Source organism: Schistocerca piceifrons, chromosome 1 (assembly GCF_021461385.2).
Source record: "Schistocerca piceifrons isolate TAMUIC-IGC-003096 chromosome 1, iqSchPice1.1, whole genome shotgun sequence".
In the NCBI taxonomy this organism is placed as follows: domain Eukaryota; kingdom Metazoa; phylum Arthropoda; class Insecta; order Orthoptera; family Acrididae; genus Schistocerca; species Schistocerca piceifrons.
This window is the reverse complement of record NC_060138.1, coordinates 1206917896-1206944790: the sequence shown is the minus strand read 5'-3', so window position 1 is coordinate 1206944790 and position 26895 is coordinate 1206917896.

Below are 26895 nucleotides of genomic sequence, written 5' to 3'. Positions count from 1 at the left end.
TTAAAAAATAGATGGCGCTAAATAAAAAAGCTAGAAAGTCAAAAAATGTTCAGAATGTGCATATACGTATGAGTCAACTTTACAAGTCACCACTTCATAGAAGCAATATTTTCGTCAAAATCAGTGTTTTTACGAAAAATTGATGGCCCTAAGTATTAGACTCAGAAAGATGAAAATTTGTATGAATTTTCAGTTTGATATAAAAACATTAACTATGTGACCCCATTAAGCTACCTCTAATAGTTTTCAAGTAATTTACTAAAAACTAAATCTGGAACAAACACTTCCTTATTTATAATAGATTAAATATCATTTATATTAATGGTAGAAAGTTCTGATTACAGCACTTGATTACAGCCATGAAATAATAAAGCTATAACAAGTTTCAAGACTTCGGTGTAAATACCAATCAATACAAGGTCTCTTACAGAAATAGTTCAGAGGTCATGATCTACTGCCGGTTGTAGTCGGCAAAGTTTAAATGCAGTCGAGCGAAAACTTTTCTATAATTAAAGCCAACTTAACTCCATTCATATAAAAATTACGAAGATGCTAAATTGATTCATGACCTAGTTATTAAATAATTAGTGTCCGAATAAGGGGCTAGTTAGTTGCTGCTAGCTGGGCACAGAGCGGGTGACGGCAGGTGTTCAGTTCAGTCGTCCACTGCGCCCATGTATAAATACGGCCAGACAGGCAGTAGGCAGACACCTCGCACTCAGCTATCAAAGGTCCGCGTTCAGTCAAACGCCGACTTACGCGCTGCCTCGGATGACGTCACAGCCAGGCTGCAACTAAGCGCATGTTTTCTGTGCAAATAGGAAGTGAGCTCGCGAGGACTGTACACTGTCCTGGATCGCTTATATTTAACGGAAGAGAAAGCATTATTATTATTATTATTATTATCTTTCTTTCTTTTCTCAGACGTTATGTCTGGTCAAAAATGGAAAGTGACGCGGACCTTGATCAAGCGTGACTTCCTTTTAACTGTATGGTATATGTTATATTGCATTTAGGAACTTTCGGGTAATTGAACATGTATCAATAATTACGGATTTCTGTAGTTGTATATATAAGTTTGGATGTAGCTGTATTGCATTGATGTACTGGTGGATATTGTGTGGTATGACTCCTGTAGTTGATAGTATAATTGGTATAATGTCAACTTTATCCTGATGCCACATGTCCTTGACTTCCTCAGCCAGTTGGACGTATTGTTAAATTTTTTCTCCTGTTTTCTTTTGTATATTTGTTGTATTGGGTATGGATATTTCAATTAGTTGTGTTAATTTCTTCTTTTTATTGGTGCGTATGATGTCAGGTTTGTTATGTGGTGTTGTTTTATCTGTTATAATGGTTCTGTTCCAGTATAATTTGTATTCATCATTCTCCAGTACATTTTGTGGTGCATACTTGTATGTGGGAACTTGTTGTTTAATTAGTTTATGTTGTATGGCAAGTTGTTGATGTATTATTTTTGCTACGTTGTCATGTCTACTGGGGTATTCTGTATTTGCTAGTATTGTACATCCGCTTGTGATGTGATCTACTGTTTTTATTTATTGTTTGCAAAGTCTGCATTTATCTGTTGTGGAATTGGGATCTTTAATAATATGCTTGCTGTAATATCTGGTGTTTATTGTTTGATCCTGTACTGCAATCATGAATCCTTCTGTCTCACTGTATATATTGCCTTTTCTTAGCCATGTGTTGGATGCGTCTTGATCTATGTGTGGCTGTGTTAGATGATACGGGTGCTTGCCATGTAGTGTTTTCTTTTTCCAATTTACTTTCTTCATATCTGTTGATGTTATGTGATCTAAAGGGTTGTAGAGGTGGTTATGAAATTGTTGTGGTGTAGCCGATGTATTTATGTGAGGGGTTGCTTTGTGTATTTTGCTAGTTTCTGCTCGTTCTATAAAGAATTTTCTTAAATTGTCTACCTGTCCATAATGTAGGTTTTTTATGTCGATAAATCCCCTTCCTCCTTCCTTTCTGCTTAATGTGAATCTTTCTGTTGCTGAATGTATGTGATGTATTCTATATTTGTGGCATTGTGATCGTGTAAGTGTATTGAGTGCTTCTAGGTCTGTGTTACTCCATTTCACTACTCCAAATGAGTAGGTCAATATTGATATAGCGTAAGTAACTATAGTTTTTGTCTTGTTTCTTGCTGTCAATTCTGTTTTCATTATTTTTGTTAGTCTTTGTCTATATTTTTCTTTTAGTTCTTCTTTAATATTTGTATTATCTATTCCTATTTTTGTCTGTATCCTAGATATTTATAGGCATCTGTTTTTTCCATCACTTCTATGCAGTCGCTGTGGTTATCCAATATGTAATCTTATTGTTTAGTGTGTTTTCCCTTGACTATGCTATTTTTCTTACATTTTTCTGTTCCAAAAGCCATATTTATATCATTGCTGAATACTTCTGTTATCTTTAGTAATTGGTTGAGTTGTTGATTTGTTGCTGCCAGTAGTTTTAGATCATCCATGTATAGCAAATGTGTGATTTTGTGTGGGTATGTTCCAGTAATATTGTATCCGTAATTTGTATTATTTGGCATGTTGGATAGTGGGTTCAGAGCAAGGCAGAACCAGAAAGGACTTAATGAGTCTCCTTGGTATATTCCACGCTTAATCTGTATTGGCTGTGATGTGATATTATTTGAATTTGTTTGGATATTAAGTGTGGTTTTCCAATTTTTCATTACTATGTTTAGGAACTGTATCAATTTAGGATCTACTTTGTATATTTCCAATATTTGTAGTAACCATGAGTGGGGTACACTATCAAAAGCTTTTTGGTAATCAATGTATGCGTAGTGTAGCGAACTTTGTTTAGTTTTAGCTTGATATGTCACCTCTGCATCTATTATCAGTTGCTCTTTACATCCTCATGCTCCTTTGCAACAGCCTTTTTGTTCTTCATTTATAATTTTGTTCTGTGTTGTATGTGTCATTAATTTCTGTGTAATAATTGAAGTTAATTTTTTGTATATTGTTGGTAGGCATGTTATGGGGCGATATTTAGCTGGGTTTGCTGTGTCTGCTTGATCTTTAGGTTTCAGATAAGTTATTCCTTGTGTAAGTGTATCAGGGAATGTGTATGGGTCTGAAATGTAACTGTTAAATAATTTAGTTAGATGTGAATGTGTTGAGGTGAACTTCTTTACCCAGAAATTTGCTATTTTATCTTTTCCAGGGGCTTTCCAATTGTGAGTAGAATTAATTGCTTGGGTGACTTCATGTTGCAAAATTATCACTTCAGGCCTTTGTGGTATCATCTTGTATGTGTCTGTTTCTGCTTGTATCCACCGTGCATGCCTGTTATGTTGTACTGGGTTTGACCATATGTTGCTCCAGAAGTGTTCCATGTCTGTTATGTTTGGTGGATTGTCTATTTTAATGTGTGTGTTATCTATTGTCTGGTAAAATTTCTTTTGGTTTGTGTTGAATGTTTGGTTTTGTTTCCTTCTATTTTCACTTTTTTTGTATCTTCTAAGTCGTTTGGCCAATGCTTGTAATTTCTGCTTCTTTTCATCTAATTGCTCTATCGCTTCTTGTTGTGAGATTTTACCTAACCGTTTTAGTTTTTTTTTCTGACATTTCATTTCTTATAAATTGTGTTAGCTGTCCGATGTATTTTCTCAGTTTTTCTATTCTGATCTGTAGCCTGTGTTGCCATGCTGGTTTTGTGGGTTTCATCTGTGTGTTGGTTGGTTCTGATCTCTGCCTAGTGTGTATATTTAGTGTAGTGAGTGCTCCTATATAAACCAGTAGTTGTAACTCTTCCATAGCTGTGTTTTCATTTATTTTGTTGTGTATGATTGTGTTGATAGTTTTTATTGTTGTTTCGACTTGTGGGTTATTTGGCGGTCTATGCAAGAATGGTCTAATGTCTGTATTTGTGTCTTTGTATTCTATATATGTCAGCTGAAATTTTTCAGCTGAAATTTTTCTTTTTATTATTATTATTATCAGGAATATTACTATATTTGTGTGTGTGAACTTTTACTGAATACGTTAACCAGCCAGAGCTCAAAACTTCTGTTAATACTCATAGTTCCTGATCCCTCTGAATAAATAGAGAATAGAAACAGTTCTTTCAGTGAGCACAAGAAGAATGTGGACTTCCAGACTGGAAGGTATGGTCAATATGTTTCCATCGCTTTCTGGCTGAACGCAAAAATATGTTTCAGGCTCTTGTAAACGACTACTAATATTACTATATTCAGCTCGCCGCCCCACATGGTGTGCGTGTGTATCAGCTACACAGCTCATGCATCCAAGTCGCTTACAAGAATAACATACAGAAGAATGGAAAATAAAATTGAGGATGCGCTAGATGACCATCAGTTTAGCTTTAGGAAAGGTAAAGGCACGAGAGAGGCAATTCTGACGTTGCGTTTTGATAATGGAAGCAAGACTAAAGAAAAATCAAGGCACGTGTACAGGATTTGTCGATCTGGGAAAAGCGTTCGACAATGTAAAATGGTGCAAGTTGTTCGAAATTCTGGAAAAAGTACGGGTCAGCTATAGGGAGGGACGGGTCGTATACGAGGGCCGTTTTTTTTTTTTTTTTTTCAACGTCCGATCGCTTACAAGGGAACCTTAAAATCGCACCCCTCTCAGATTTAGTTATAAGTTGGCACAGTGGATAGGCCTTGAAAAATTGAACACAGATCAATCGAGAAAACAGGAAGAAGTTGTGTGGAACTATGAAAAAAATTAGCAAAATATACAAACTGCCATGCGCAAGATAGGCAGCATCAAGGAGCGTCTGCGCTCAGGAGCGCCGTGGTCCCGTGGTTAGCGTGAATAACTGCGGAGCTAGAGGTCCTTGGTTTAAGTCCTCCTTCGAGTGAAAATTTTACTTTCTTTATTTTCGCTAAGTTTTGATCTGTCCGTTCGTTCATTGACGTCTCTGTTCACTGTAATAAGTTTAGTGTCTGTGTTTTGCGACAGCACCGCAAAACCGTGCGATTAGAGGACGAAAGGACGTGCCTCTCCAATGGTAACCGAAAACATTTGATCACACTGCCATAGGTCAACCGATTCCTCCACAGGAAAACACGTATGATATATTCTATACGACACTGGTGACGGAATGTGCGTCACATGACAGGAATATGTTGTCGACCCACCTAATTGTAGACTTAGCGAATGGGGGAAAAGATTCTTCTACCTTGCCCGATTTAGGTTTTCTTGTGGATGTGATAATCACTCCCAAAAAAGTGATGAAAACACAAGAGTTTGTCACATAAACTGAAAATAAAAAAATTAAACTTTTCACTCGAGGGAAAGCTTGAACATAGGACCTCTCGTTCCGCAGCTGCTCTCGCTAACCAGGGGACCACGGCGCTCCTGAGCTCACATTCTCCTTGATCTTGCCTATCTTCGCATGGGCTACTCAGTTTGTATATTTTACTTATTTTTTCATATTTCCACACAACTTCTTCCTGTTTTCTCGACTGATCTGTGTTCAGTTTTTCAAGGCCTATCCAGTGTGCCAATCTGAGGGGGGTGCGTTGGGGAGGTTGCCTTGTTAGTATAGAAGCTACGTGAGCGGCAGGAAGTGGACATGCGCTGTTGGCTACTGCGCAGCTCTCGCACTACGCACTCCGCCATTCCCAGCCTCAAGGAATCAGCCTGCGTTGCACTACAGCCACGTAAACATGGCTGCCGTCATTGTTGCTCTCGCCAAGTGTCAATTACGAAGTGTACTTCGATTTCCTCAAGCAAAAGGCAATAGTGCAACAGAAATTCATAGGAGAGTGGCTAAGTGCACAGTGATAACTTCATGACTGATGGTGTTATGCCTGAATGGAGCGAAAGTTTAAAAACAGCCGAAATGACATGCATCATGAAGGGGCCAAGGACGCAAGTCCGTCGTTACAACCGACCCTGTTGAACGAGTTGACAGAACGGTTAGAGAAAATCGTAGGTTCACCATATCTGCTTTGTCTATGGAAATTCCGGAAGTTTCAAGATCTGTCGTACACTCTAACGTTAATGAACATTTAGGCTACAAAAAAACATAGTCAATGCTCATTTGAAATCATTGGAGGCAACATTTTTTGAAGAGGGTATTGCAAAGCTTGTTCACAGCTACAATGAATGTCTCAATCTTTTCGGTGCTTATATTGGAAAGTAACCAAAAGTGTACAAAAGTTCTGGTAATAAAATAATTGTTTTCTATGAACTTGTCTTTTATTTATAGCCTACCGGAGGTTGAAAGAAAAAACGGTCCTCGAACAATATGTACAACAGCCAAGAGGGAATAATAAGAGTGGACGACCAAGAACGAAGTGCTCGTATTAAGAAGGATGTAAGACAAGGATGCAGCCTTTCACCCCTACTTTTCAATCTGTACATCGAAGAAGCAATGATGGAAATAAAATAAAGGTTCAGGCGTGGAATTAAAATTCAAGGTGATATGATGTCAATGGTACGATTTGCTGATGACATTGCTACCCTGAGTGAAAGTGAAGAAGAATTACATGATCTGCTGAATGGAATGAACAGTCTAATGAGTACAGAGTATGGATTGAGAGGAAATCGAAGAAAGAGAAAAGTAATGAGAAGTCGTGGAAATGAGAACAGCGAGAAACTTGACATCAGGATTGACGGTCACAAAGTAGATAAAGTTAAGGAATTTTGCTGCCAAGGAAGTAAAATATCCAATGAGGGCCGAAGCAAGGAGGACGTAAAACGCAATAGTAAAAAGGGCGCTCCTGGCCAACAGAATTCTGGTAGTGTCATACATAGGCCTTAATTTGAGGAGGAGATTTCTGAGAATGTGTTTCAACCTTCCTGTAAGCTACAGTATCCTCTGCAGAAATCTTGAAAGAGCTTCCGACGAAATCCAATAGATCACTGATACGGTGTGTATACTAGCTGAGTACCCTTTTGCGTTACCCGGGTATGTATGTATTTCAGCTGTATTAGTCCATCTCCTACTCGCCCCCTCTCTCTGTTCGTATCACTCTCTCTCTCTCTCTCTCTGTCCATGCCCTCCTCCCGTTTCTCTCTGTCCATCTCCTCTTTCCTCTCTCTGTCCATCTCCTCTTTCCTCTCTCTGTCCATCTCCTTCTCTTTCCGCTCTCTATCTGTTTTCACATAACGCCCTCTCTGTTCATCTCCACCTACCCCATATGTCTCCATTTCCTACTTCCTCGGCCGGCCGCGGTGGTCTAGCGGTTCTAGGCGCGCAGTCCGGAACCGCGCGACTGCTACGGTCGCAGGTTCGAATCCTGCCTCGGGCATGGATGTGTGTGATGTCCTTAGGTTAGTTAGGTTTAATTAGTTCTAAGTTCTAGGCGACTGATGACCTCAGCAGTTAAGTCGCATAGTGCTCAGAGCCATTTGAACCATTGAACCTACTTCCTCCTCTTCCCATTTCTTCCTCCCTCCACCACGGTGTCACATGCACCCCAACTGTAGGTTGCTTGTCCTTATCCACACAGTACTTCCTTCCACAGAGTAAGTAATATGTGTACCAAGTTTATCTGAAATCGATCCAGGGGTTCAGGAAGAGATTTTTTCCGCACAGAGTGGCCGCGCAGTTAGAGCCGCCATTCATGTCACGGACTGTGCGGCCCCTCCCGCCGGAGGTTCGAGTCCTACCACGGGCATGGGGTCTCTATTGTTCTTAGCATAATTTAAGTTTTTTTTAAATAGTGTGTAAGTCTAGGGACCGATGACCTCTACAGTTTGGTCCCTTAGGAATTCACACACATTTGAACATTTAAAGAGATTTTTATCTACAGCTTTGCCCGCATACGCACATGTCACATACATTCACATATATGTAACACATTTCACACATATCTGCACACAAATTCCTGCTGTATTCCTAGTGAATTTCTCCCTGCAGTTTCGTTTTCACGCGGCTCTGTGTTTATGATGTTGTATCTCCTGTCCTGCGTGTCGTACAGTGATATAATTTTGCAAGCACATTCAGCAGCATTTTTGCAGGTATATTCAGTGGTAAATTTGTGTACTGCAAAGTGTGTCGCGAGTATAGTAAGTAATACAGAAGTAATAAACTAAAATTCGTGTATGATTTGACAGTTTTACGGTATGAACAACGAAAATGTTGTAAGCGATAAACTTCCATCTTTTCATCATTTCTTGTGGGTTGTTAGCGAGAAAAAGTTTCGTAGCAGTTTGAAATTACGTGTAAAGTTTGTTGCAAGTCACTAAGTGCTCCCATTGTCAAATACTGGACGAATAAATCACGGATATTCGCACGTCGTAGACTACAATCCCCCTGCAACTTCCACTGTCACCCCAACTCGTTTGATAGACAGGTGGTTCTTAGCGCCACAAGAATTCTTTCCATACAATAAGTGATATGTGTACCAATTTTGATTGAAATTGGCCCAATGGCCGATACAGTTTTATAATAAGTATGGACATTGTAAATTGTAACGTTCCCGTAACACGCCCTTGAGGTAATCTAGAAATTACATCTCCGTTTGTTGATTTCATCACGTTGAGAATATCGTATTGTGTTCCACCTGTTAGAAAATACTAAATCCAGTAATTAATCTGGCCCAGCTCTAAAAGCTCGTATTTTGTTTACTAAACGACAGTCTGAAAGGCGCGCGGAGTGGCCGCGCGGTTTAGGGTGCCTTGCACGGATTGCGCGGTCCCTCTCGTCGGAGGTTCGAGTCCTCCCTCTTAGCATAAGTTAGTTTGAATAGGCTGTAAGTCTAGGGACCGATGACGTCAGCAGTTTGGTCCCATAGGAATTCACACACATTCGAACATTCTGACAGTCTGAAGCTGCATCGAATGCTTTCTGGAAATTAAGTACCACTGCATCAACCTGGGCGCCTTCGTTTACAGCGCCTTGGAGATCGTGGACGAACAGAAGAAAGTGTGTTTCGCAAGATCTCTGTTTACTGAATCCATGTTGACTTTTGTAGAGGATATTTTCGTTCTCCATAAGCGTCATGATGCGTGAGCACATGTTCTACAATGCTAAAACACATTTTGACGTAACCAATTGTATGTCTATAATTGCGTGCATCAGTTCTCGATCCTTCTTGAAAATGGGAATGACTTGGGGTACAGGAATGAGACTGCCAAGTTACCCGAACGGAGAGAAGGTGCAAAATAGTCCACAAGATTTTTATACTTTCTTGGGGCTCTCTTTGGCGCTGGAGAACAGGAGGTGTAAGAAGGAGTCTGAACAAACTTATTTAAGATCGAGGGGATTTCGTGGATAAGCATTTATTCGTAAGCGTGGTTGACGAACATTCAACATGAGCAGTCGACAGAAGCCTCTAAGTCGGAGTGTTCAGCAGGAAAATGACGTCGCTGACGGTCGAGAATATTCTAGAGCTTATACTACCAAGAGCTCCAGAGAAACTGCACTAAAATATTTTTTACGGCGTTTAATACCCCATGAGTGTTCCAGCGTAGTTGAAGAAATCCGGCAGCTGATGTAGCGCATACATTGGTGGCGAAGATGGCAGCGCAGTTCAGCATACTGCCAACGTTCTAGCGCTTCGTGTCTGTTGGCTTGACGATAGTACACAGACGAACTACGTGAAGCACACAGAGGAGGAGAAGGAAACGAAACGAAAAATGACATGTTAAAATGGCTGTGAGCACTATGGGACTTAACATCTGAGGTCATCAGTCACCTTGAACTTAGAACTACTTAAACCTAACTAACCTAAGGACAGCACACACACCCATGCCCGAGGCAGAATTCGAACCTGCCACCGTAGCAGTCGCGCGGTTCCAGACTGAAGCGCCTAGAACCACTCAGCCACAACGGCCGGATGACGTGTTGAAAGGCTATGTACTGTTATCTCGGTGATTGCAAAATTGATTCAAATTTGCAGATAACTCGGTAGCACGCGCCCAGTTATCAGTATTACATTCCACACCCTCTGGCCTGAACGGTTGCCAGTCGAAATATTCTGGCAAGAAATCGACATTATCCAGCTGCAGTCCCGAAATATCATAGAGTACCCTCTGATTCGGTAGATGAGGGTGTCGTGAACCCGTTGTATCCTCTCCTGAGATTATCTGGCCCCCAATTGTTGTAACTGGTCCTTGGTACCTTCGACACTGGCAATAGGACGGAGTTCAGACCAAGATGGTCCTACACAAGTTCTGTCGGGGACAGATCTGGTGATCTTGCTGGCCGCAGGAGTACATGAACAACACGCAGGCAATTCGTGAAGACACGTGCTATATGTGTACGAACAGAGTCCTTTTGAAAAATGGTATACGACACTGTCACATGAGGGGTAACGTATGAGGACGCATCATCCGTAACGTACCAGTGCTGTCATAGTTCCCTCTATCACTACCAGCGAAGACGTAAGGTCATATCCTTTGGCTGCCTATACTATACCAGGAATAACAGTACTGTGCCTCACCAAAACGTTGGAAGAGTGGGATATCTCCCCAGGTCGCCACTATACTCGCTGACGACGGTCATCCGCGGTGGTGCAGAATCGCGATTCATCGCTGAACACATTTCGATGCCATTCATCAGCGGTTCATGCTTCCCGTTCAGTCCACCACTCTAGACGTATCCCTCTGTGGTGTAGTGTCAACACCGGCCTGCGCAGTGTCAGTAATTCTCCAATCTGGGTGCTGCTGCTGTGCTTCGACCGATTGTGCGGGATGACACGGAACGCTGAAGGTAATCTGTTACTTGTTTTCGGATGGCAGAAGTAGATGCGAAGGGGTTACGACATGTCTGGTGCACAGTACGACATTCCTCTTTTGTGGTGGTCAGGCACTGTCGATCGGAACATTGATGGCGCTTATGCCTGCCCCTGAAGTCCAACATCGGGCCACTGTCACGTTCGAATGGCCCACAGATCAGGATATCGCACGATTCGATTAGCTAGACAGAATGAGACCCCACAATGAGGACGTTTTCACTCTTTGTCAGATGCTGATAGGACTTCTATAACGACTGTGCTGCATCCCAGTGTCCTTCAGTGATCACTCAACATCTGATGCTGTTCACCCCTCTTAAATACCTAATAGGCCAGGTAACAACACTAAACACGAACAAAACTAATGTATTCTGGTGGCCGTCCTACCTCTCAGAGAGACCTGCAACTGTCATGTACGCGCAAGAAGTTAAAATTGACACCCGACTGTGGCCAAGCGGTTCTAGGCGCTTCAGTCTGGAACCGCGCGACCGCTACGGTCGCATGTTAGAATCCTGCCTCGGGTATGGATGTGTCTGATGTCCTTAGTTTAGTTAGGTTTAAGTAGTTCTAAGTTCTAGGGGACTGATGACCTCAGGTGTTAAGTCCCATAGTGCTCAGAGCCACGTGAACCATTTGAACCCCCGACTGTGCGTTCTGGACGCTTGGCTTGTTTTGTCAGGCAGTGTATATAAATCGCCGTTAGCGTCATGATTGGGGCTGGTATCATTTCCCTGTAATACTTCGATTTTTTGGTGAGATTTAACCAATACTGAATGGCAGCGGTATGTAACGCAGAAAGGCTGTTTGTTTCAATGAACGAGGGTTATTTTTCTTCAACCTCCGAAGTGGTCTGTATCAGCACCGAAGGTGGTGATGATGATGTTTGGTTTGTGGGGCGCTCAACTGCGCGGTTACAAAATCACAACCTTTGCTCAGTCCAGTCTCGCCACCTTCATGAATGAGTATGAAATGATGTGGACAACACAAACACACAGTCATCTCAAGGCAGGTGAAAATCCCTGACCCCACCGGGAATCGAACCCAGGACCCCGTGCTCGGGAAGCGAGAACGCGACCGCGGGACCATGAGCTACGGACCAGTACCGAAGGGTTCCTAATACGCATTAGGTTTGATTAGATCACATTAGTCAACGCCGCGGCGAAGTTAAATCGAATGTCATGCATGTTATTCTGAAAGTAAGGTCCGATCGGGCGTAAAATTAAAACCACAGTAAAAATCCGATGAGGCGTTGCACAGTGCATCTACTATGCCCGTACTTTGAGTCAGGTAGGATTTTTCAGTTCTGAGCGCACAGTCAGCATGGAAAGATGCTTAGAAAAATAGTGTCTCCCCATGCGTGAAGTACCTACTAAGGGGTTCACGATGACTTTGTGCAGCCCACGTGACGTAATTGTCAAGTGTTTCCCACTTCATTACAATGCTCGGCAGCCCACTGCAGGCGCAATAACAACAATATTGTAGTGTTTTCAATGAGGAGTGTTTGATCATCACCCGGGCTACAGCCCGGATTAGCTTCTTCTGATTTTCATGTATTCGCTCACAGGAACCACTGGCTATCAAGAGAGCATTTTAGCACAGACAACGAGCTGCAGAACAGCATAAGGAAAGAGTGGAAAGCACTGGCCGTTGCCTTCTATGACGAAGGTACTGGAAACTTCGTACCTAACTAAGGCAAATATTAAATTTTGACGGTTTCTGCTGTGTAGAGGAGTAGCTGGAATGTGCAGTTAAATGTTGCAAATACACTGAAGAAACTGGTAACCCTGCCTACTATCGTGTAGGGCACTGCGATCACCCAGAAGTGCCGCAACACGACATGGCACGGAGTCGACTGATATTTGAAGTAGTGCTGGACGGAATTGACACCATGAATCGTGCAGGGCTGTCCATAAATCGGTAAGAGTACAACGGGGTGGAGAGCTCTTCTGAACAGCAAGTTACAAAACATCCCAGACACGATCAATAATATTCATATCTGAGGAGTGTGGTGGCCAGCGGAAGTGTTTAAACTCAGAAGAGTGTTCCTGGAGCCAGTCTGTAGCAATTATGGTCTTGTGGAGTGTCGCATTGTCCTGATGGAATTGTCCAAACCGTCGGGGTGCACAATGGACGTGAATGGACGCAGGTGATTAGACAGGATGCTGACGTATGTGTCACCTGTCGTATCTGGACGAATCAGGGGCCACATATCACTCCAACTGCATACGCCCCACACCATTACAGAGCCTCCACCAACTTGAACAGACCCTTGCTGACATGCAGGGTCCACGGATTCATGAGGTTGTCTCCATACCTGTACACGTGCATCCGCTCGATACAATTTTAAACGAGACTCTTCCGACCAGGCAACATGTTTCCAGTCATCAACAGTACAGCGTCGGTGTTGACGGGTCCAGGCGAGGCGTAAAGCTTTGTGTCGCGCAGTCATCAAGGGTACTCGAGTGGGCCTTCGGCTTGGATAGCCCATATCTATGATGTTTCGTTGAGTAGTTCGCACGCTGGCACTTGTCGATGGCCCAGCACTGAAATCTGCCGCAATTTGCAGAAGGGTTGCACTTCTGTCACGTTGAAGGACTCTCTTCAGTCGTGGTTGGTCCTGTTATTGCAGGATCTTTTTCCGGCCGCTGCAATGTCGGAAATGTGATATTTTACAGGATTGATGATATTTACGGAACACTCGTGAAATGGTCGTACGGGAAAATCTCCACTTCATCGCTACCTCGGTGTGTCCCATCACTCATGCACCGACTATAACAACAAGTTGAAACTTGCCTAAATCTTGATAACCTGCCACTGTAGCTGCAGTAACCGATCTAAAAACTGCGCCAACCCCTTGCTGTCTTATATAGAGGCTGCGACCGCAGCGCCGTTTTCTGTCTGTTTGCATATGTGTGTATTTGAACACGTATGCCTATTGCAGTTTTTTTGGGGCTTCAGTGTGAATGTTTTTTGATTGTGGTTTCAATTTAGCGACTGATTGAAGACTGGAAAAAAAATCTCTCTTAATCTGTAGGATTCGCGTGGCAGAAGACAGGTTAATGTGAGCAGTACCTTTGTTTTAACTGTTGTTACTCAAGTGAACAAAATCTTACGCCAGCGTGATAGTGCTAAAAGAAGTGCGTCAGGGAACGTGTGTCCTCGGCATTGCTGATATCGATTTCGATCTCTCTCTTGTCTGGTGCGAGGCGCAAGTATATTCGTAGAAGTGCTTCCAACTGAATTCAGTTTCTTTCATATGATAATTCTAAATGACCTGCTGCAAGAATTCCTTTTCCCAAATAACTCGTTATCCCTCGACCACATGTGTAATGGGGACAGCGTGCCAAGTGCGAATGTAACAATGATCCTCAAGCAGATGGTTGTTTCAATGCTTCGCTCAGCGTAACAATACACCGCGGATGCGTGGATACATGGATGAGGGACTGCGTGTTTACAAGCGTTGGGATCCTAACGCAGCGGCGAGGTCGAGCTACGTAAGACTGGCTACAGCAGAGCGCTGAGTATAAAGGCGCGCGGCCGTTGGCAGCAGCTGCCGTTGCAGTTCCCTAAAAGGAATCTGGTGTTTGGGGCGGCTACCAGTGCATGGCCTACTGCCAAAAGGGTCTCTCTATAGCTACTTAGCACTACTCACCAGTTTAACAAAGAATAATATTAAAAATAAAAGGCACTGAAATATATTACCAGCATAATTACGAGGTCAGTACAGCATTACCTTCGAGTTTCGTAAACATTGATTGCAAAAAACTCTTTAAATTATATTACCACTGAAGTGGCAGTGCTTAAGTCATAAACGATAATTCTAATTCGGGCACACATATTACCATCCGAAGTGCGTTCAATAAGCAATGCAATCCATTTCTTTTCGGCCACTGTCGTTGAAAAAAAGGAGTGGAATTTCTTGTGGGACTTCGTGGAATATTCCCGCTTCAGCCCCTGTAGTTCCATGACAGGTGGCGGCGCTACACTTAGCCTTCAATATAGCGTATGTAACGGGGGTGCTTTCCAAGCAGACAACTGTCGTTTGGTTTCATTTGATGGAAAACCAGGCCACCGCAGATATTCACAGGCGCTACCAGAATGTCTGCGGACACGTGGCAGTGAACAAAAGCAGTGTGGGCTGTTGAGCGATGCGTCAGTCACCGTCGTTACAAGGCCGCGCAGACCTGTCCCATCTCCCGCGTACCGGCCGGACGCTCACAGCTGTGATTCCTGCCTGTTGGAACGTGCGGACACTCTCACTCGAGGTGATCGACGGATCACAGTCACATACCTCGGTGCTCAACTGAACATCTCTGTTGGTAGTGCTGGCGCTCTCGTTCATCAGTCAGGGTGTGCCCACTGGATAGCTTGCCACCTAATAAAGACCGTGAAGAACAACGAAGGACCGCAAATAATCCTGATCTAATAGAGAGCGACATGATGGATACAGGGGTTAGTGAACACCAGCTCACTTTAGCGAGGCCCAAAACCATATCAATCAAAACTACTAAAAATAAACTCAAAATATATCTATTTAAAACGGCAGACAAAAATTCGCTTGATGCCTTCCTAACAGAGGGTCTCCATTCCTTCCAAGCTGATTATGTAAGTGTAGACCAGATATGCTTCAAATTCAAAGTTACAGTATCGACAGCAATAGATAGGTTCATACCATATAAGTTAATAAGAGACGGGACTGATCCACCATGGTACACAAAACACGTCAGAATACTGTTGCAGAAGCAACGAGAAAAGCATGCCAAATTCAGAAGAACGCAAAATCCCCAAGACTGGCTAAGTTTCACGGAAGCTCGAAATTTAGTGCGGACGTCAATGCGAGATGCTTTTAATAGTTTGCGCAATGAAATATTGTCTCAAAATATGGTAGAAAACCCAAAGAGATTCTGGTCGTATGTAAAGTACACCAGTGGCAAAAGAACAGTCAATACCGTCACTGCGCGATAGCGATGGAAATGTTACCGATGATGGCGCCACTAAAGCGGAGTTGCTAAATACAGTTTTCCGTAATTCCTTCACGAAGGAAGACGAAGTAAATATTCCAGAATTCGAAACCAGAACACCTGTTAGCATGAGTGACATAGAAGTAGATATCTTAGGTGTTGCGGAAGAATTCAAATCTCTTAAGAAAGGCAAGTCTTCCGGTCCAGGTGGCATACCACTCAGGTTCCTTTCAGAGTATGCAGACACAATAGCGCCTTTCTTAACAATCATATACATCCGCTCACTTGTCGAAAGGTCTGTTCCTAAAGACTGGAAAGCAGCACAGGTCACACCAATATTCAAGAAAGGAAATAGGAGTAACCCATTGAATTACAGACCTATCTAACTGACCTCAATTTGCAGTAGGATTTTGGAGCATATACTGTACTCGAACATTATGAATCACCTTGAAGAAAATGACTTATTGATACATAACCAACACGGATTCAGAAAATATCGTTCTTGTGCTCTTTATTCCCATGAAGTAATGAGTGCTGTCGACAAGGGATCTCAGATCGATTCCATATTCCTAGATTTCCAGAAGGCTTTTCATGCCGTACCTCATAAGCGACTATTAATCAAACTGTGTGACTGGATTCGTGATTTCCTCTCAGAGAGGTCACAGTTCGTAATGATAGACGGTAAATGATCGAGTAGAACAGAAGTGATATCTGGCGTTCCGCGATGTTGTGTCGTGGGCCCTCTGCTGTTCCTTATTTACATAAATGATCTAGGTGAGCAGACCCCTTAGACTGTTTGCAGATGACGTTGTAATTAACCGTCTAGTAAAATCATCAGACGATCAATTCCAATTACAAAATGATCTAGAGAGAATTTCTGTATGGTGTGAAAAGTGGCAATTGGCCCAAAACAAAGAAAACTGCGAGGTCATTCACATAGATACTAAAAGAAATCAGATAAATTTTGGATATACGATAAATCGCAAAAATCTAAGGGCTGTCAATTCGACTAAATACCTAGGAATTACAATTACCAGCAACTTAAATTGGAAAGACCACATAGATAATATTGTGGGGAAGGCGAAACAAAGACTGCGCTTTGTTGACAGAACACTTAAAATATGCGACAAACCCACTAAAGAGACAGCCTACATTATAATTGTCCGTCCTCTGCTGGAATATAGCTGCGCGGTATGGAATCCTTACCAGGTAGGATTGACGGAGGACATCGAAAAAGTGCAAAGAGGGGCAGCTCGTTTCGTGTTATCGCGCGACAGGGGTGAGAATGTCACTTATATGATATGCGAGCTGGGATGGCCCTCATTGAAACAAAGGCGGTTTTCTTTGCGGCTAGATCTACTTACGAAATTTCAATCACCAACTTTCTCTTCCGAATGCGAAAATATTTTGTTGACACCCACCTACGTAGGATGAAATGATCATCATAATAAAATAAAAGAAATCAGAGCTCGATTTAAGTGTTCATTTTTCCCTTGCACCATTTGAGAGTGGAATGGTAGAGAAGTAGTATGAAAATGATTCGATGAACCTTCTGCCAGGCACTTAAGTGGGAATTGCAGAGTAACCATGTAGACGTAGATGTAAATCTGTGCGGAGATGCTTTCGCATTACGAGGGTCACCGCAACCATTTTTTTTGGCTTCATCACTTCGAACCTGAAACAAAACGGCAAACCATGGAGTGGAACTAGACCAGCTCTCCTTCGATGAAAAAGTTCAAAGCCGCTCTCTCAGCCGGTAAAAAATCTCAAATTATAGGACCTTCAGCAGTCCAAAGCTCCAGTCGTTATTTAAGCAACCACTTTCAGCGCTACATGAAGCCATCTTCAGGAAGGAAAGATGATTGAGTTTAACATCCCGTCGGTCATTAGAGACGAGGCACTAGCTAGAAAGGTTAAAGGATGGGGATGGGAATCGGTCGTTCCGTTTCAAAGGAACGGGGCGATTTATGAAAATCACGGAAAAACCTAAATCTGGATGGCCGGACGCGGGTTTGAACCGTCGTTCTCCCGAATAGCCATCTGCAGCCCCCCCCCCCCCCGCCCCCCCCCACCCCCCCGACCGACGTGTACGAAGAATTCCACATCTGGTCCAGTTGTAAATCGACATTTTATACTGAACAGGCGAGGTGCCGTATCCGTCTGCATAAAGATGGTCTTACAGAGGCTGAACCGGTAGTCATGGTGGTGACTTCTATGCGTTTGGCCCATTGACGAATGCACTCTGCGGGAAACAGCACGTGGGTGATGGGGAGGCTACTAATGTAGAAAGATGTTGGTTCCGGCGTCGACCAGTAGCGGGATACCATGCAGGCATACAGGTCCTTCCAGTAAGTAGCGTAAGACCGTCGCATTAAACGGAGTTTATACTGAAAAAGGGGTTTTGTAGCCGGAAGTGTGGGGCGTAATATGGTGTATTAGAATCCTGAATAAAGCTCGGAAAACTGTGTGTTGGATTACTTATTTTGTGTGGGACACGTCTGTATTCAGAGCAATGACAATTTTGATTAAACCACTGAGTTAAACCGACCAGAACTAAATGTACTTCACAATAACACGCATCACTGCGTCAGCAATTGGGAACCTATACCTTTACCCTTTCATAAACGTCTTTGTGTTTAGATTTATAAGGCAGGGAGTTACATTTTCGCCCATACTGTTCAATCTATAAATCGAAGAAGCAATCGCGGAAATAAAAGATAGGTGCCGGGTTGGAATTAAAATTTAGGATGAAACAATATCAGCGGTAAGATTCGCTGATGGCTTTGCTATCCTCGGTGAATGCGATGAATTATTACACCACGTACTGAAGGCAATGAAAAGTCTGCTGAGCACAGAATACGGATTGACAGTGAACCGAAGAAAGATAAAATATTGAGGAGTAGCAGAAATGAGATTAGAGATAAAATTAACATCAGAACTGGGGACCACTGCATAGACAAAGTGAAGGATTCTGCAACTTTTGAAGTAAATTAATATTTGACGAACGAAGCTATGAGGACATAAAAACCAGACTAGCACACTCAAAGAGGACCTAGCTGGCCAAAAGAAGTCTACTAATATCAAACAATGGCGTCATCTTAAGACAGCAATTGCTGTGAATGTACGTTTGGAGCACATAATTGCACGGTAGTGAATAATGGTATGTGTTAATAGCCGAATAGAAGAAAATCGAACCATTTGAGATGTGGTCCTATACGAAGATGTAGAAAATTATTTCACTAATGACGTAAAGAATGAAGTGATTTCCGCAGAACTGTCAAAAAAGGGAACATACGGAAAACACTGATTGATGGAACATATGCTAATACATCAGGGAATAGCAGACCTGTAGTGTATAAAAAGTATAGAGGAAGACTGATACCTGACAACATCCAACAGATAGCTGAGAACCCAGGGTACAATCGGCACTATGAAATGGCGAGGTGGGCACAAGAGAGAATTTCGAAGCGGGCTCCATGAAACCAGTCAGAAGAGTGATGGCTCAAAACGGAAATAAGATGTTTACCTAACAAACTGAGTATCATGCAGTGTGATTGAGACGGGCACCACTTAAAGCGGTCTAATTCTATTTTGGTGTTTCCTACTGAATAACCAAAGGCCTCTCGTAAATAGGCAGGAAACTGAGTTCGGTTCTGGCGTGGCACACTTGTGCATACATAAATATTTACTTGTATTTTCTTATTTTGAAAATTCCGCATGATAGCACCGTATTATTTTTTCATTAACAGTTAATGTAATATGTATGTTAGAATGTGTGTAATGTTGTAAAGTGAGCAATGTGGGGAAACCCTCACTTCAATATGTTTAGTTTTACGAAGAACAATATACTTCCAAAAAGGGCCATGTTGTCGACTTATTTTATAAGAAGTTTTGCACATGGCAAGTATGGTGCAGTGTACCGAGATTTTAAATACGTGGCGACCCTGTGACTTATGGTATTTTGCTGCCTATCGGTTTTGGGAGCCAGTTCTGTGCGTGTGTTGAGTCCGCGTTGCTGAACTTAGTTTCTGGGTGGCAGTCCAGTTGCTCCGTTTCAACACTTTAAAATTTTACGGGTGATAGAACTTTGAGCAGCTCGTGGGGACTTAGACATTTTCACGGTGCTTTCGACTGTCGTATATTTTAGTGACTGGTGGACTTTAACTTTGCTTAAGTGTTAGTCTGTTTCGTGATGAACTTCAGCGGACTGTGAAGCAGCATCTCTGATGAACTGTAATATTATCGTACAGTCGAGACTTTGGTTTTGCTTTCAGAATAACAGAGTCATCCGGGGAATCTGCGAAATCTTATTCACTATTCACGTAACCCTAATGGCGCTTAGCAAAGATATTAATTCATTAAGGTACATGAACTACATGATTTTGTGAAAGCTCATCTCATTTCTTTTTGTATGAACTGGAAGAATAATATATAGTATATAGTGTTGACTAGAGTGATGTAATCAAACCTAATGCAAATTAGGAACCCTTCAGTACCAGTAGAGACCACTTCGTTTATAATAATATATATCTACGTATAAATCGATTTCTATGTAAACAATATATTGCTTTTATTCGATATGAAAAGAATAATTTGGACTTAATTATCAAATATGACTATGTAAATTATATGAAGTTATTATCACAATGTTTTCACTAAAATTCGTTACACTTAACGTAAAAATTATCTGGATAGTCCATTTAAATAATTCCGTTGCCGGCAATGTAAATGATTAGAGTCTTTGCCTACAATGTTATCTCTCTGATCTCTTTCACTTAAAAGGATGAGACAACGTAAAGTCAGACATTAGTATAGTCGTAGCGAGTCGTTGGAATTGCGCTGTTCATATGAACAGGTGTAAACTGTATTACTATGGATGTTGAATCGTTAGTGTGAACCAATTGTCTGAGAGTTCAAAAATTCGGAAGCTGAAATTAATGAACTTCTATTATTCAGTAGTTAAACTGTAAGCTAGATTTCTTTACACAGAAAAAGCTCAAGATAACAATCACTCATCGAAGAAGACTACGAAGGCAATATACAACCAGCTGACACGTTTAAGTACTATACCTATAACTTATCGATGCGGGCAGAGACGAACATCTATGAAGTTGGTACTTCATTGGAAATACAGGGGCTCTATAAATGATTCGTACGTATACAGAGCACCAATTTTCCAAAGTAATACTTGAAGATATATGAACGTTGCTTGAATAGAACTGTAAATCCTTAAAGTTTTCATTCTGTGCTCTACTAATATTCTACGAATGCCCCTCCAGTCACACGATACAAAGTGGTACTCAGGTTCGTTCTATACCTTATTTATCCACATCATGTCAGTGGTCATCGCCGGATCATTGATGTGTTCTCTGAGCTGTTTCAGTATTCTTCGCAACGGGGAAGCGTAAGGACAGTTCGTAATGTACCCCCAAAGGGAAAAGGTCGCAAGGTGTCAGGTCAGGCGACCTGAGGGACAAATGAGCAGAGCAACATCCTCTTCTCAACTATGCCCGGTCCAGCGATGCGGAGGTTTGTCGTTTTGCTAGCGCCAAACATAGATGCTCCAAAAAGGGGATGCCCCGTCCCGTTGGAAGAAGAAATTCTCGAAATCAGCTGCCAGTTTTGGAAACAAACACGGCTAGTACATAAGTTTCGTCCGTGACATTACACTGCAATCTTTAACCATTTTCGGCGAATCTCGTTCATGCGCCACAATTTCATGACAATGTTCACTGCCGCAAACTCTCACACTGTGGCGCTTAACCTTTCCAGGAAAATGGAAGGTTACGGAATATCGTATCTGAAAATTAACAAAATTAACTTTGAAGCGAAATGTTCATTCCTCAATTGCACCCTACATTGTGACACAAAACTGACGGCACCGGGCGTAATCTTTTAATTGTTGTGCAACAGCCGTAGATGTTACGGTCTCAAAGTTAACCGCTCTGGCCAAATCTTCCACACAGTTTGCAGTGGAACATTCGTTTCTTGGGAATGCGCACGAATCTTTCTTTCACCCTCCCCGCCGTTGCATCTGGCGCATTTAGTTGATTGGAACTTTACTGTTTACAGAGAGAACCAAACTGTCGACACCAACGCACAGCGCTTTGTTCACATGCTGGTTCGGTTCCGTAATTCCTTCCGAATGCACGCTGCACTGTTGTAACAGATAAAGATCTGTATAGTTCAAAACCAAAAACTCTTTTCTTACTTCGTCGCCATTTTGTCAAGGCTCTGCACACGTTACACCAACTGGTAGGCACAATGCAAACTCGGCGAGTCATTCATCAGTCATATTTGCACACGTAATGCTTTGGAAAGTACAGGGTGATTCAAAAAGAATACCACAACTTTAGGAATTTAAAACTCTGCAACGACAAAAGGCAGAGCTAAGCACTATCTGTCGGCGAATTAAGGGAGCTATAAAGTTTCATTTAGTTGTACATTTGTTCGCTTGAGGCGCTGTTGACTAGGCGTCAGCGTCAGTTGATGCTAAGATGGCGACCGCTCAACAGAAAGCTTTTTGTGTTATTGAGTACGGCAGAAGTGAATCGACGACAGTTGTTCAGCGTGCATTTCGAACGAAGTATGGTGTTAAACCTCCTGATAGGTGGTGTATTAAACGTTGGTATAAACAGTTTACAGAGAATGGGTGTTTGTGCAAAGGGAAAAGTTCTGGACGGCCTCCAAGAAGCCCTGATCTTACCCCCTGCGATTTTTTCTTATGGGGGTATGTTAAGGATATGGTGTTTTGGCCACCTCTCCCAGCCACCATTGATGATTTGAAACGAGAAATAACACCAGCTATCCAGACTGTTACGCCTGATATGCTACAGAGAGTGTGGAACGAGTTGGAGTATCGGGTTGATATTGCTCGAGTGTCTGGAGGGGGCCATATTGAACATCTCTGAACTTGTTTTTGAATGAAAAAAAAACCTTTTTAAATACTCTTTGTAATGATGTATAACAGAAGGTTATATTATGTTTCTTTCATTAAATACACATTTTTAAAGTTGTGGTATTCTTTTTGAATCACCCTGTATAAAACTTTGTAGACGAATGCCTCATATACACTGGGGCACTAAAGAATCTGGTATAGGCATGCATATTCAAATACACAGATATATGTAAACAGGCACAATACGGCACTGCGGTCGGCAACGCCTCTATGAGACAAGTGCAGTTGTCAAATCGGTTACTGCTGCTACAATGGTAGGTTATCAAGATTTAAGTGAGTTTGAACATGGTGTTGTAGTCGGCGCACGAGCGATGGAACGCAGCACCTGCGAGGTAGCGATGAAGTGGGGATTTTCCCGAACGACCATTTCACGAGTGTACCGTGAAATCTTCGACATCGCTGCGGTTGGATCAAGATCCTATAAGAGCGAAACCAACTGAAGAGAATCATCGTTCAGCGTGACAGAAGTGCAACCAAAATGTAAACTTTCACGGCCGGAAATATCATGTCCATTATAATTATCCGGGCTGTTATGCCGTGGTCGGTTGATGAATTCCGTGGTGATTCCCAACGTTTCGTCTCCGACTGCGGGAGACATCTTCAAGGGGGTCCGTAGCTTGATGGAAGGTCCAACACACACACTGGCTCGCTACTGACTGCACCCCAGTAGCGAGCCAGTGTGTGTGCTGGACCTTCCATCAAGCTACGGACCCCCTTGAAGATGTCTCCCGCAGTCGGAGACGAAACGTTGGGAATCACCACGGAATTCATCAACCGACCACGGTATAACAGCCCGGATAATTATAATGGACAGAAGTGCAACCGTCCCGTGAATTGCTGCAGATTTCAGTGCTGGGTCATCAGCGTGCACAGGCAGGGTGACGACTCCAGCGAGCGACAAATGGTGTAAATTGCCCTGAAGATGACACCATCGCAGGTTGGAACCGGTTGGCGGCAAAATAAATAATGCGATTGTGACCGTCATTTTGAATAATTGATCCCCTGGTAGTGCTGTCTACAATGGGTTCAACATCCGTGGGCAACATTCTTTGATATGCCACATTAGCATTTTGTACACTGATCGCATTTCGCTAGTACCCACTATGATAGCCGAGAGCGCTAATGAGCTGTTTCCTGGACTCGGGTAGGCGCGCCGGCCCCGGATCGAATCCGCCCAGCGAATTAACGACAAGAGCCGGTATGTCATCCAGTCTGGATGTGGTTTTTAGGCGGTTTTCCACATCCCACTAGGTGAATACCGGGCTGATCCCCACGTTCCGCCTCAGTTACACAACTCGCAGACATTTTAAAACGTTCGCACTATTACATGGCTTACACTAGACGCAGGCAGCTCCAGTACACAAATTCCGTCCTGGGGGGTTCGGGGTGGCGGCAGGAAGGGCATCCTGTCACCCTCTGCAACTGACACTGCCAAATCAGATAGTATCAAGGCCGACCCCGCATTGAAGTGAGGCAAAGGATCCAAGAAGAAAGAATCGCATTTCCCTAGTATTCTACCAATGAACTGAAGTCTGCCACACGCTTTACATATAACTGAGCTTATGTGGTCTTACCATTTCAGATCACCACAAGTTGTTATTTCTAGGTATTTGTATGAGTTGATGGATTCAGTAGATGTTGAGGTTGATATTTCAGTCACGTGACTTTTTTTTTCCAACTTGTGAAGTGCACAATTTTACATTTGCAACATACAAAATTTTAGCAAGATTTAAATGAATTTATTTCAACACACAGAATCATGATCGAATTAAAGATGTTTATTTTTATTTTTAGATGACCAGTTACGATCTTCCAAGACATCATCGTCAGATCTAACATTCCTTGGCGACTGTAGGAATTGTTGGCGTGGAGCAGATCCCTTTATGCAGGCGTGGAGGAAAGAGTTGTCGCATTAGCTCAGTGCGACGAGGCAGTGCTGTGGGGAACGGATATGCACACCCGCCCGTGTTAGAGTCGCGTTTAGGCCAAACATTTAGAGCAGCGTTCTCCACGTTTCATGCGATCATCAAGGAATGTAAGATCTGAAGACAATCTTTTAGAAGACCTAAGCCGGTCATCTGAAAATAAAAATTAACAACTTGAATGCGACCACGATTGTCTGTATGGAAATGAATTACAATATAATGAAAATCGCTGTTTTCTCTATAATAATGTTACAAAAAATGTGAATGAATGTTTATGGAAGTTTTTCCCGATAGTGCTCGATTATACAGCCTGCTTCCGTGATGATGTTACGAACTTGCAAGGGTCATGGAGAAGGGTAAATGTATCAATTCGAGATAAGGGAAAATGGACCGGAATCTACCGACTCGAAAGTTATTAGTAGCAATCGTTCTAATACGTATGAGAGTGGGCCTCTTCTACTGCAACCTCTTTACTTTCTACACTACTGGCCATTAAAATTGCTACACCAAGAAGCGGTATTCATTGGCAAAATGTAAAATACTAGAACTGACATGTCATTACATTTTCACGCAGTTTGGGTGCATAGATCCTGAGAAATCAGTACCCAGAACAGCCATCTCTGGCCGTAATAACGGCTTTGATACGCTTGGGCATTGAGTCAAACAGAGTTAGGATGGGGTGTACAGGTACAGCTGCCCATGCAGCTTCAACACGATACCACAGTTCATTAAGAGTAGTGACTGGTGTATTGTGATGAGCCAGCTGCTGGGCCACCATTGACCAGACATTTTCAATTGGTGAGAGATCTGGAGAACGTGCTGGCCAGGGCAGCAGTCGAACATTTTCTGTATCCAGAAAGGCCTGTACAGGACCTGCAACATGCGGTCGTGCATTATCGTGCTGAAATGTAGGGTTTCGCAGGGATCGAATAAAGGGTAGAGCTACGGGTCGTAATACATCTGAAATGTAACGTCCACTGTTCAAAGTGCCGTCAATGCGAACAGGACGTGACCGAGACGTGTAACCAATGGCACCCCATACCATCACGCCGGGTGATACGCCAGTATGGCTAAGACGCGTTCACCGCGATGTCGCCAAACGCGGATGCGACCATCATGATGCTGTAAACAGAACCTGGATTCATCCGAAAAAATGACGTTTTGCCATTCGTGCACCCAGGTTCGTCGTTGAGTACACCATCGCAGGCGCTCTTGTCTGTGATGCAGCGTCAAGGGTAACCACGGCCATGGTCTCCGAGCTGATAGTCTATGCTGCTGCAAACGTCGTCGAACTGTTCGTGCAGATGGTTGTTGTCTTCCAAACGTCCCCATCTGTTGACTCAGGGATCGAGACGTGGCTGCACGAACCGTTACAGTAATGCTGATAAGATGCCTGTCATCTCGACTGCTAGTGATACGAGGCCGTTGGGATTCAGCACGGCGTTCCGTATTACCCTCCTGAACCCACCGATTCCATATTCTGCTAACAGTCATTGGATCTCAACCAACGCGAGCAGCAATGTCGCGATACGATAAACCGCAATCGTGATAGGCTACAATCCGACCTTTATCAAAGTCGGAAAACGTGATGGTACGCATTTCTCCTCCTTACACGAGGCATCACAACAACTTTTCACCAGCCAACGCCGGTCAACTGCTGTTTGTGTATGAAAATATCGGTTGGAAACTTTCCTCATGTCAGCACATTAGGTGTCGCCACCGGCGCCAACCTTGTGTGAATGCTCTGAAAAGCTAATCATTTGCATATCACAGCATCTTCTTCCTGTCGGTAGCACGTCATCTTCGTGGTGTAGCAATTTTAATGGCCAGTAGTGTACATTTTGGGAGGAGATAGTAAACAATAAAACAAGAAAAAATGAGTGTTAAACACCTACTCTAATGCGCATGTCTTCACAGGAATGAGCACTTGTTCATCTTTGTTACTGTGCAACACGTGTCATAGTACTTTAGAGCCCAAGCTTAGTAGACAGTTTTTTCTTGTTTTCTGTCCATACTACCTCCTTCCAAAATATAGAAAGCAAAGAGGTTCCAGTAGAACATGTCCACTATCAGAGGCATGAGAATGATTTTGTCTTATAGCTTTTGACTCGTCCGTTTCCGGACCAGGGCCCCTTACATCAAATTAATACATTTACCCTTCTACATCATCCCTTAAGGTCTGTAATATCATCACAGAATCACCCTGTAGATAACTGCTTAATATTTGAAGAGTCTCAAGTTACTATTAATATTCTCTGCAGGGTCGATAATATATAAAACGGGCAGGAATGATTCTAACACATTTCTGTGGGTCACACTTGAAGTTACGTCTACAACTGTCGATGACTCTCC